Consider the following 10,505-nt stretch of genomic DNA (forward strand, 5'->3'; position numbering starts at 1 on the left):
TACAGTGACTTATGTAGTTTGTAGACCTTATGAGACTCCCCCTGTCTGGCAAATCCTTCAGGAATCTTCATGTACACCTCCTCTAGAAGATCACCATTCAAGAAAGCATTATGAACATCCATCTGGTAAATGAACCAGTGCTTGGCAGCAGCTAAAGCAACAACTGATCTAACTGTAACCATTTTGGCAACAGGACTAAAGGTTTCTCCATAATCCAGACCCTCCTGTTGGCTGTATCCTTTGGCAACAAGTCTAGCTTTGAACCTCTCCACTTCACCATTAGACTTTTATTTGATTTTATAAACCCATCCGCAGCCAATAGGATTTTTGCCAGAAGGTAAGTCAACCAAAATCCAAGTTTTGTTGGCTTCTAAGGCATCAATCTCTAACTGCATTGCCTGCACCCAGTGAGGATCAGCAGAGGCTTCCTTAAAGGAGGAAGGTTCAACATGAGCTGAATAGGCAGTCAAGGTATGTTTATATAAGGGGGAGAGATGATTATAGGACACATGATTGGATAAGGGGTATAGACAGGAATTGCTTGTGGATGTGGTGATATAGTCTTGCATCCATAGTGGTGTTTTGACTGATCTGGATGGTTTCCTGGTGGCTATAGGTACAGATGGAGAGACAAGAGTATGTTCAACCTGTGGAGATAAACATAGTGGTGTAGGTGTGGGAGGGGACCTTGGTTCAAGGGACTCAATAGCAGTAAGAGGGGGCTCACTATGATATGATAAAGAGTGAACAAACTCAGACAAAGTGGGAGATAGAAGGTTTAACACAGGAAAAACTGGGTTGGATGATGTTTGCATGTGTTTAAAGGAAACAGTTCTTTATGGAAAATGACATGCCTATTAACAAACAAGGATTTATTATGCAGGTCATAGAGGATGTACCCCTTCTGAGTGGATGAGTAGCCAAGGAGAACTGTTGGTATAGCTTTGGGAGAGAACTTGTCAGGATTTTTTTGGACAGGAGGCATAACATAAACATCCAAAAACTCTGAGGTGGCTGAGTGATGGAGGGTGTTAGTACAGTAGTTCAAAAGGTGAATTGAAATTCAGTAACTTAGAAGGAAGTCTATTAATAATAGAGACAACAGTTGATACACACTCTCCCCAAAACTTCAAAGGAATAGAAGCCTGAAATCTGATAGCTCTAGCCATATCAAGAATGGTTCTGTGTTTCTTCTCAGCAATACCATTTTGCTGAGGTGTATACACATATGATGACTGATGAATGATCCCATGGTCATTAAGCATAGTTTGACACTCAGAACTGAAGAATTCTCCCCCATTATCAGTTCTGAGTTTTTTCACAGAAGTGGAAAACACATTTTTAACTTGAGTTAAGAAATGTCTGAGAACTACAATAGTGTCAGCTTTAGAGGTGATCAGAAAGATTCAAGTATATCTAGAGAAATCATCCACAATGGTTACAAAGTACCTTTTATTATCATGAGTAGGTACTCTATAAGGTCCCCAAATGTCACAATGCACCAGTTCAAACACAGACTGTGAGAAATGATTGCTGATAGGAAAAGACAACTTTGGTTGTTTAGCTAAAGGACAAATAGGACAATGAGAATGATCTGCACTCATTCTTCTTTATTATATCAACATGAGCATGTCCTAATCTCTTATGCCCCAAAGAACTAGACTCAGATAGGCCAGCAGTATTAGCAACATCCCTTATTGGTTGAACTGAAGACTGATGAGATCCTCCTTCCCTTAGTATGTAGAGACCACATTCTTCTTTACCAATCCCCTGACCTGTCCAGTGTAGAGATCCTGAAAAATGCAGAAATCAGGAAAGAAAGATGCTGAGCACTTTAGTTCTTTTATGAGCTGAGACACAGATAGGAGACTATATTTGAACTCTGGTACAAACAAAACATTGGTGAGGAGATGATCTTCAAATATCTTTGACTCTCCAACACGAGACACTGGTACTACACTATCATTAGGTAAGTGTACTTTATTCCTATTAACCTCTGGAACAAGTTTACAACTATCTAGCATTTCAACTTTTGATGTTATGTGATTAGAGGCTCCAGTATCAACAATCCACTCCTTTTTCACATATTTGGACACCAAAGCAGTTAAAACACTACCTGCTACTACTGCTTTAGCAGATGGTTCTGGTGATGCAGTGTCACTTCCCTTTGACAGCAACTGTAGAATCTGCCTGTATTGATCTTGAGTGAAGAATGCTGCAGTTGGAGCCTGTGCTAGATTTGCAGCCATGTGTGCTACAGGTTGACCAGATGCAACTTGATTTGCATGTGGTCCATTTTTTCTCTTTGTTTTCCAACCTGGTGGATATCCCACTATTTTGAAACACTGCTCCCTAGTATGTCCCTTATAACCACACACTTCACATATTATGAACTGTTTCTGTAACTGATTCAAATGGTTCCCATAGTGACCACTGCTTGGTGCACCACCACCTCCTCCTGGACCAGTACCACCTACATGACCACTTCTAATTCCACTCCCTTTGTGATTGAAGAATGTTGTTCCTTCAATACTACCAGACCTCAAACTTACATGAGCAGCACTAGCTAAGTTTCTTTGACTTTCCTGATAAACTATCAGTGAATAAACTTTGTTTAAGCTGGGAGTGGGGTGTTGCACCCTATTTTTACCGAAGGCTAAACAAAGCACAACTTATGGAGCTCTGAAATAATTAATTATGTACAGAGTCGCCACCTAGCATTTAAGGTATACTAGGGTACCTATAAATTATTAATATATGCAGCTTAACATGATCTACGAAAATAAGTGAGATTCTAGGTGAGGGTTCAAATTATTCCGAAGGGAAGGTGTTAGGCATCCTTCAGAATCCACAAATGTGGTTCCCGGCTGAACCAATTTAACTATACAAGGGATGTGTAAAAAGGTTTTATTATTTACAAAAATTAATAGAATTTATACTAAAGAATAATATGAATATTCACAGAAATAATCATGCAATACGTATTTTATACATATGTGTTATAATAATTATTAAAAAAAAAAGTTATGTGCAACTTAGAAGCTTGGGTATGTGACAAAGGTATAAAAAATGGGCATGAAATTATTTTGCACTCGAAGTGAGTTAACTAATTTAACTAGCTAAGTATGTACGCCTAATCAATTAATTATGAAAGTATATTATAAAGCCTAAATATTGAGGCAAATCACCCTATTTATTCACTTAAGTGTGCTAAGCTATTGAATTAAAACTCTAGCAAAACATGATAACTATAGGAATATTAGCTACAAAAATAAATGCCTAATATTGATTTGTCTAAAACACATAAAATTTCAATCACCTAAGCAGATCATAAATAAATACCACCAACCTGCACCCTAAAAAGTAAAGTTTCACTATATTTTATGCTTGTATAATTTAAGAATGTAAAAAATATAAACAGAGAATTTAAGAAGCTATTTGAACTTCTTTTGAGTGTCATCTTCAAAAAGTAACTCCGGATACCTGCGTGAGACTTAATAAAAATGTTAGTAAGAAAATAAATAACTATCGGATGAATTAAAGAAATAATGAATAAACTTAAAATAAAAACCCGTCTTTGTACATGGAAGGCCTTGGAAATCGACGAAAATTTCTTCATCGGCCAATACTGTAGTATCGTGTTCAAACCAGTGTAGCTTCGGATTATCCGAAAATATAGCAGTGTTTTATCAGACAAATAACATTCAAAATGCAGCGACTGTTTCACAACCGAGCATAGCATTTATGCCCCTTCAAGTGTTCTTAACAAGCAACATCAAGTGTAGTGTCTACTTCTTATCAAGTGTAGCATCTGATCATTATATTGAATCAAGGCAGCAAGTTAATCACCCATATGGCAATAATTTTGGCCCCAACTTTCAATATCCATTATTAGGCTAATCAAACACTTGAAGAGAAGCTCATACTATGCAAGAAAATGTTATCTTGCAGAAAAATAATGACCCAAATGGATAGTGAAGATATTGCATCAAATCCAAGAATATTATGAGTGGACTGGGCAATTTGGGAACATCAAAGGGACAGACACAAAACAACATGAGGAATAAAACAAAGATGATAGTATTGGGACGAGGGAGAAAAAGTTAGTGGGGAAATTGGAGCTAGCTGCTTTTTGCCAGTAGAATATAAATGATGACAAAAAATATATATGTGCAATCACCTTTTGGGTTCACCTAAAATAATGACACTAATCTCTTGTAAAGAAAGGCATTATCAATACCACAGACACATACCTAATCTCATCTATGGAATAAAAAAAAAAACTAACTTTATATGACAAAGAACCCAATATATACGTTTAAAGGTACTTAAAACAAGAAGTGTGACTTAATAATGCGTGAGTTTTCGGTTATCTACTTATCTTCCACAACAACTTTGTATCTTGGCTGGAGGTTCTGTAATGGAGTAGAATATTTTGAGTGGGGGTGGGGGTTCGTGGGGTGAAGTTAGCTGGCGTTGGTGTTGTTGATTTGTAATGATGGTGGCGATGTGATGGGGCAGTGGGCTTGTGGTTTGGTGGCGTGGTGGCTGCTCCAATTCACCGGAGCTTGAAGCTCCTCGCCGGAGCAGCGAAGAAGATGAAGATGGGGAGATGAGCTGGAAAATGGGAAGAGAGGTGTTTTGGAGCGTCGCCGGAGCTCCGGCGTGGAGGCGGCGGCGGCTGTGGGAAACAAAACAATGAGAGGAGGGAAAGAAAATGTTTAGGGTTTTGGGGAGAGAAAAAAGAAGATCTGATATGTGCTTGTGTGTGTTGTGCAAATATGTGTTGGATGAATACCCCCTCCCTTTTCTTATAATGCAAAATGACCCCTTGTTTTGTCCAAAGAATAGAAGATTGCACCCTTTTGTCTCCTCAATGCTTACTTTAATCCTTTTTTAAAAAAAGTGATGAAACCTTGACTTGATCGGATTTTACTCTGCGTTTAAAAATTAATTACTCCAATTTTTTTTACACTGTCAGCCTGTACTAAAATATAGTTAATTAATACATGTATAAATAATAACGCAAGTATAAAATATAAACATTAATGTCTATGATATGAAAATGTATTGCTATAAAATTAAGAAACAATTATTAATTGCATAAAAAATTGTAGTATTACGCTGTACATGTGCAAAATAATGATTCTTGAAAAATGACAATAAATTGAGGAAATTCCTAAAATAAGGATAATCATCAATAAATTGTTGAAAAAATGTAAAAACGTGTAAAAAATGTATTTCGTGCTCTTTAATGAATTAAGGCCCCCCAAAACGTTAATTTTAAGCACGTCGAGCCAAAATTAGGTGTCAACATGGGGGACATCATGAGAATCTGACCTCTAGCCTGTGTATAAGACTCATTAAGTCCCATAAGGAACTGTAGGAGTCTCTGGTACTCAAAATGTTCCATGAATTTCTTTGATTCCGGACAAGGACATCCAGGACAAGGCATTATTACATCAAATTCATTCCACAAATCACTTAGTTTTGAAAAGTAATCTGAGACTGACATAGTTCCTTGTGTGCAGGTATGAATTTCCTTATGTAGATGAAACACTTGAGATCCATTGACCTTATCAAACCTTTCCTTTAACTCACACCAGACCTCGTGAGCATCAAATGCATACACAACACTACCAAGCAAACCAGGTCTGACTGCACTCATGATCCATGAGAGTACTACAGAATTGTACTTCTCCCACAGATCATGCAGTTCTTCAGAAAAACTACTCTTTGGATATCTACCATCAACAAATCCTAGTTTTCCTTTTCCTACCAATCCAATTCTCATATACCTACTCCACAATGTATAGTTTTCTGAACCAATTAACTGCATATTAATCAGACAACTACCTGGTGTATCTGTTGACTGCAAGTACAAGGGATGAGTGTGATCTATCACTGATCCTGATGCAGCTGTTGATCTAGTGCTTGTATTTCCATTTGATTCATTTGTATTGTTGTTCATATTGTTGTTTCTAGTTCCTAGAGTTCGTGATCCTTCAACTGTCACATTCGTCATGATCTTCTCCTTCGAATGAACTTGAAATCACCAAATCTAACTGTTTTATGCTTATTTTTGACTCGACTTGATTTGCTTCGAATCTAAGCAATTTTGGAAACTATGAACACTGTTTTTTACCTCGATCTGATCTATGATCGCGAGAGGCTCTGATACCACGATAACTCCATTGATAGGAGCTTGAATCACTAAGCTAAAATGAAGGAAGAGCTTAAGGAATGAAGAAACTTGAATTAGAAGCTAGCGTATGTGCATGAATGAGAAGAAGAGAGGAGAGAATTCAGTTATAGAGAGATGATTTCTAGGAACTTCAATGACATAAAAAAATGATTCCATTCTATGTGATATACTCTACTTGCTTATATATATACACTTAGTTGGACTACCTTGAGTTAGTTAACTGTAACTACCTAAACTAACTCTAACTACCTAACCATCTAGAGTAGTTAGTTATAACTACCTAACCATGATTGCATGATGTTTTATACCCCATTTTAACCGGAGTCAAAATGGTTTACAACATTCCGGTAATTCCGGGGTTAATTAAAGTTAAGGAGTCGCCACCTAATTATTTATGGTGAATTAGGACACCTAAAGTTCATTAAAGTTATTTTCTAAAGTTAACTCTGTTTTAAGGTCTACTAACTTAAGATTCTAGGTAAGGGTTCAATTAATCAAAAGGGAAGGTATTAAGCACCCTTTAAGATCCATTAAAAATGGTTAACTGACCAGACTTACAATTAATTAGGCTAAGTGTAATCCCTCAATAAATGGCAAGACAACCAAGTGAATAAGGATAATAGTTAATCAATTAAACAGTTGATTTAAATAGTGTGTATAATATAGTAAGTCAAAATATTTGGTTATATAAGAATCTCAAGGTAAACGAAATTTTTCGTGTTCTGAACTTCTTTAAAACATAGGTGCGAAAGTAAGCTTAAAAATAGTTAAACTTAGTTAAAATAATTGTAAAGCCCTCATGACGAGTGTAGAAAGAATTCAAACTTCTTTGTGACTTAAATGGGGCTAGATTACAGGCATCTAATTCATGTTAAAGAAGATTGATTATTTAGCATCTAAAAAATCATTTCAACTTATCACTTGTCAAATTGGAACTCTAAGAACTAAAATCTGATTTGGAATAGAAAATGTTTCTAGATTTAGAAAACGGATGAATAGCCCTTTAAAATATTTGTTGATCTTAGCTATAAGCTACATAGGGAGTAACTAGAGTCATAACAGTCAATAACACAAAGTAGAAGTGGAAGGTTAGTCACACAAGACATTTAAATCACGCCAACGAATAAACAAAAGTGACATAAAATGATTTTAGCCATTTTCGGCTTTCACAAAGGGGTAATGATGTTCTGCAATTCTGCGCTTGAGCAAAGTAAGAGCGAAGACAGTGAATGATATGCGGACTCCGTAAGAGGTGTCGTTGAGTCTCAAAATGAAACTCTCCGGCTCCAGTATTCATGCAAAGGAAAAGAAAAATAGTATTAGAATAATGACAGGATTCTTAGCGAATATTAAAATCAGAGGGGGAAACTCACAATTTGCAAACAAATATTTTATAAATGTCATGATAGCCATAATTATCAGAATTTAACTCTTGCTAACAGTGAGGTTTTTTAAGTAATACTCTAAGTTGGAAGATAAATATCTCATCATTCTCCGTTAAGTGAAGTTCCTAAAATCAATTTTTACAAGTGACAAATAAACCAAAGAGTAAACAGAATTTGGAATTTTTGGAAATACAATGTAAAGAGACATACTCCGACATCATACACTACTCAAAAATGAGTGTTAAAGGCATTCACATATAATCCTAAATCATGGTTTCTATTACGACTTGTTGTCAATATCCAGATTTGCACATCCAACGATAGTGGTATTAAAATATGTTCAACCATTTTGATTTTATCATATAGGTAGATCTAGGTGGAAGCAAAGAAAATTTTCACTTACGTTTTCTTATCACAGTGTACTGCATCATTTACGAAACACAAATTAAATCAGCGAGACAAGCAAACATTCGGGGATTCCCATCAGAGAGATTCCCATCGACAAATCATCATGCTCCGATGGGGTTTTGATGTCCCTGTCTGTTCTATCAACATTGCAGGGACCAAATGAAGATAATAATTTAATAAGAAAACTGAAAAGGGTTTTAACAAATGCCTATCACCAATTCATATTTAAGAGAAACAAGTGCATGTGATTGAAACTGAAGGCAGAGAGGATAGTTGTTGAAGAAAACATTATGACTTGGAGAGATAGAGGAAAATCCTAAACCATAGCTTAAGCAACTGATTAGCCCCCCTAGGTCCATACTTAGCTGTTATCTTTAGTTAAACAGAGTGAGATTGAGACAACAACACTAAGAATATTGTAACCACTAATCCACAAATTCGACTAATTATCAGAATGGACTAAACAGGGCAGCCACCAGCTAGAGACTACGTAATGGCACTTAATCCAATATCAGATTCATATCAATCATTAACAAGCTACTCAAAATTGGAACTATGTTACACCAACATCTATATCGAATTAGTGCACAAACAACAGTTTTGTTTCCTGATAAGTAATCTCAATACTCTAACCTATTCTAATTCAAGCAGCCAAGCAAATAAGTACTGAAACTCACTAGTCACATAAATTAACATAAACACCAATGAAGAATCCAAACAGAGATGAAACTGGTTAAAATTGCCTAAAACTAAACCGTGAATCTGAGAGAAAGGCGAAAACGAAGGAGAAGCGATATTACCTTTTATAAGTGCAATGAACTAAGGAAAATATATTAACTCGAATGGAATTAATCCTTATGCATACAAGAAAATAGTCTCCTTTATACTAAAGATTTATCATGAAGGATACCTGAACATAACAGTACATTTCTGTCCGTAATTTTTAACTAATACTTCAAAGCAGTCACGAAATAAAGGAGCAGGTTCATGATTTGCAAAAGGGAATTTGGACAGCCATGCAGAGTAATTTACTTGCCCTTTGTCATGCTTGTGCATATTTATGTTTTAATCGGCTACTTCTATTTGTCCGCTTCTTAATATCAGCATAAATGTAATGTACAGTTCTAATCCTTTCTTCTTCCTTTTTTCTATCTAAATGCTCAATACTACAAATCGTGTCAAATCACTGAACATCTAACAAAACATATTCACTCTCATTCTAAACTTCCAGATTACTTTATATATATGAATTCTAGTGCGAATATTGATAGTCACACTTTAATAAAGACATGATTTGTATATTAGTCAAAGAATAGCCTTTGAGAGACCTAAAAAAGAAAACAGTAGCTGATAGCACAGATTTAAATCACAAATGGTAATAGCAGGGCATTAGGCCATGATTTTTCTAAACGAACAGGATCTTAACAGAACCACAAATCAGAATAGCATCGAATTTTACCTCTTATGGGTGCAGAGAACGGGACGTCGGGGCCTCGAAACTACACTTCCGTTATGAACAGATATGAACCTCACACAAATGAGTTCGAAAATCTCTGTCGCGGCCAAAGTCCACCAATACATAATGAAACGTTTAAACAATCTTAAGGTTTAGAGTGGTAGTCCAAAAATGAGAAATCATAAAAAACACGCTAAGGATTTCTAGGTGGTTCAAGCTGTTCCCAAAAAAAAAAACCTCCTTTCGGTTGAGGGGTTAGAGTGATATTTATAGGTGTAATTAAAAACCTAGGGTTTCAATTTGGGCGGGATTTTGAAATCAAAAATTCAAAATTGAGTCAAAACTCGTGCTAATCCGAACGTTGAAGTCCTTTCACGTGGTTTGATTCAGATTTTGCTCAAAATGGATAGACCTTCTCTGGTCCTTGAAGGTTTTAATATGTCTATATTCGCCAAAAGAGGATCTTCTGAGAATTGAGACGTTTAAAGAAAGGGTTTGCACTAAAATGGAGCAACCATATTGTGTCTAGAGAAAAGATTTGATGAAGTTTTATCAAAAATGGAAAGGGAAGAGATAGAAGGTGGGGCGGCCACTGATGGAAAAAATATGAGGGATTCAGAACCCTAGTGGAATTTAAAACAAAGCGGGCCGGGCCGCAGAATTGGGCTAGACGTCATTTGGGCCACAAACGTTGGAGCATATTATGTTTGTTGTTTGGGCCATTTTTGGTCTTCCTTCTTCATTTTAATTATTCTTGGGCTTCTAACTTAATAACTAGTACAGTATATACTATGTGAAGACAATTAGTAATTAATATGTAGAAAGTAAAGGACTTACTAAAGTATTGATTTATAATTAATTTAACGAGTACGAATCCTAAAATGAAATGATGACAAACCATTAAAAAATTGTGATAAAGTAAGGTTAGTAATGTTGATAGTAAAATAGTGAAGACGAAAGTAATAAGGAGGGTAACAATATTAATAGTAGTAGCAATGAAAATAGTGGTGAAAATTAAGTATTTAGCTTGTTAATAAATTTAGAAGCCCAA

The 10,505-nt window shown here is 35.8% G+C and overlaps 1 non-coding gene across 1 annotated transcript; it reads right to left on the minus strand.

The window, feature by feature from the left end:
- Positions 1-8,067: 8,067 nt before the first annotated feature.
- On the minus strand, positions 8,068-8,151 carry LOC132634541 (small nucleolar RNA R44/J54/Z268 family). The gene has a single exon (XR_009580260.1). It is a non-coding gene; the product is annotated as a small nucleolar RNA R44/J54/Z268 family (small nucleolar RNA).
- Positions 8,152-10,505: the final 2,354 nt, after the last annotated feature.

This window comes from Lycium barbarum, chromosome 3 (assembly GCF_019175385.1).
Source record: "Lycium barbarum isolate Lr01 chromosome 3, ASM1917538v2, whole genome shotgun sequence".
Taxonomy (NCBI): domain Eukaryota; kingdom Viridiplantae; phylum Streptophyta; class Magnoliopsida; order Solanales; family Solanaceae; genus Lycium; species Lycium barbarum.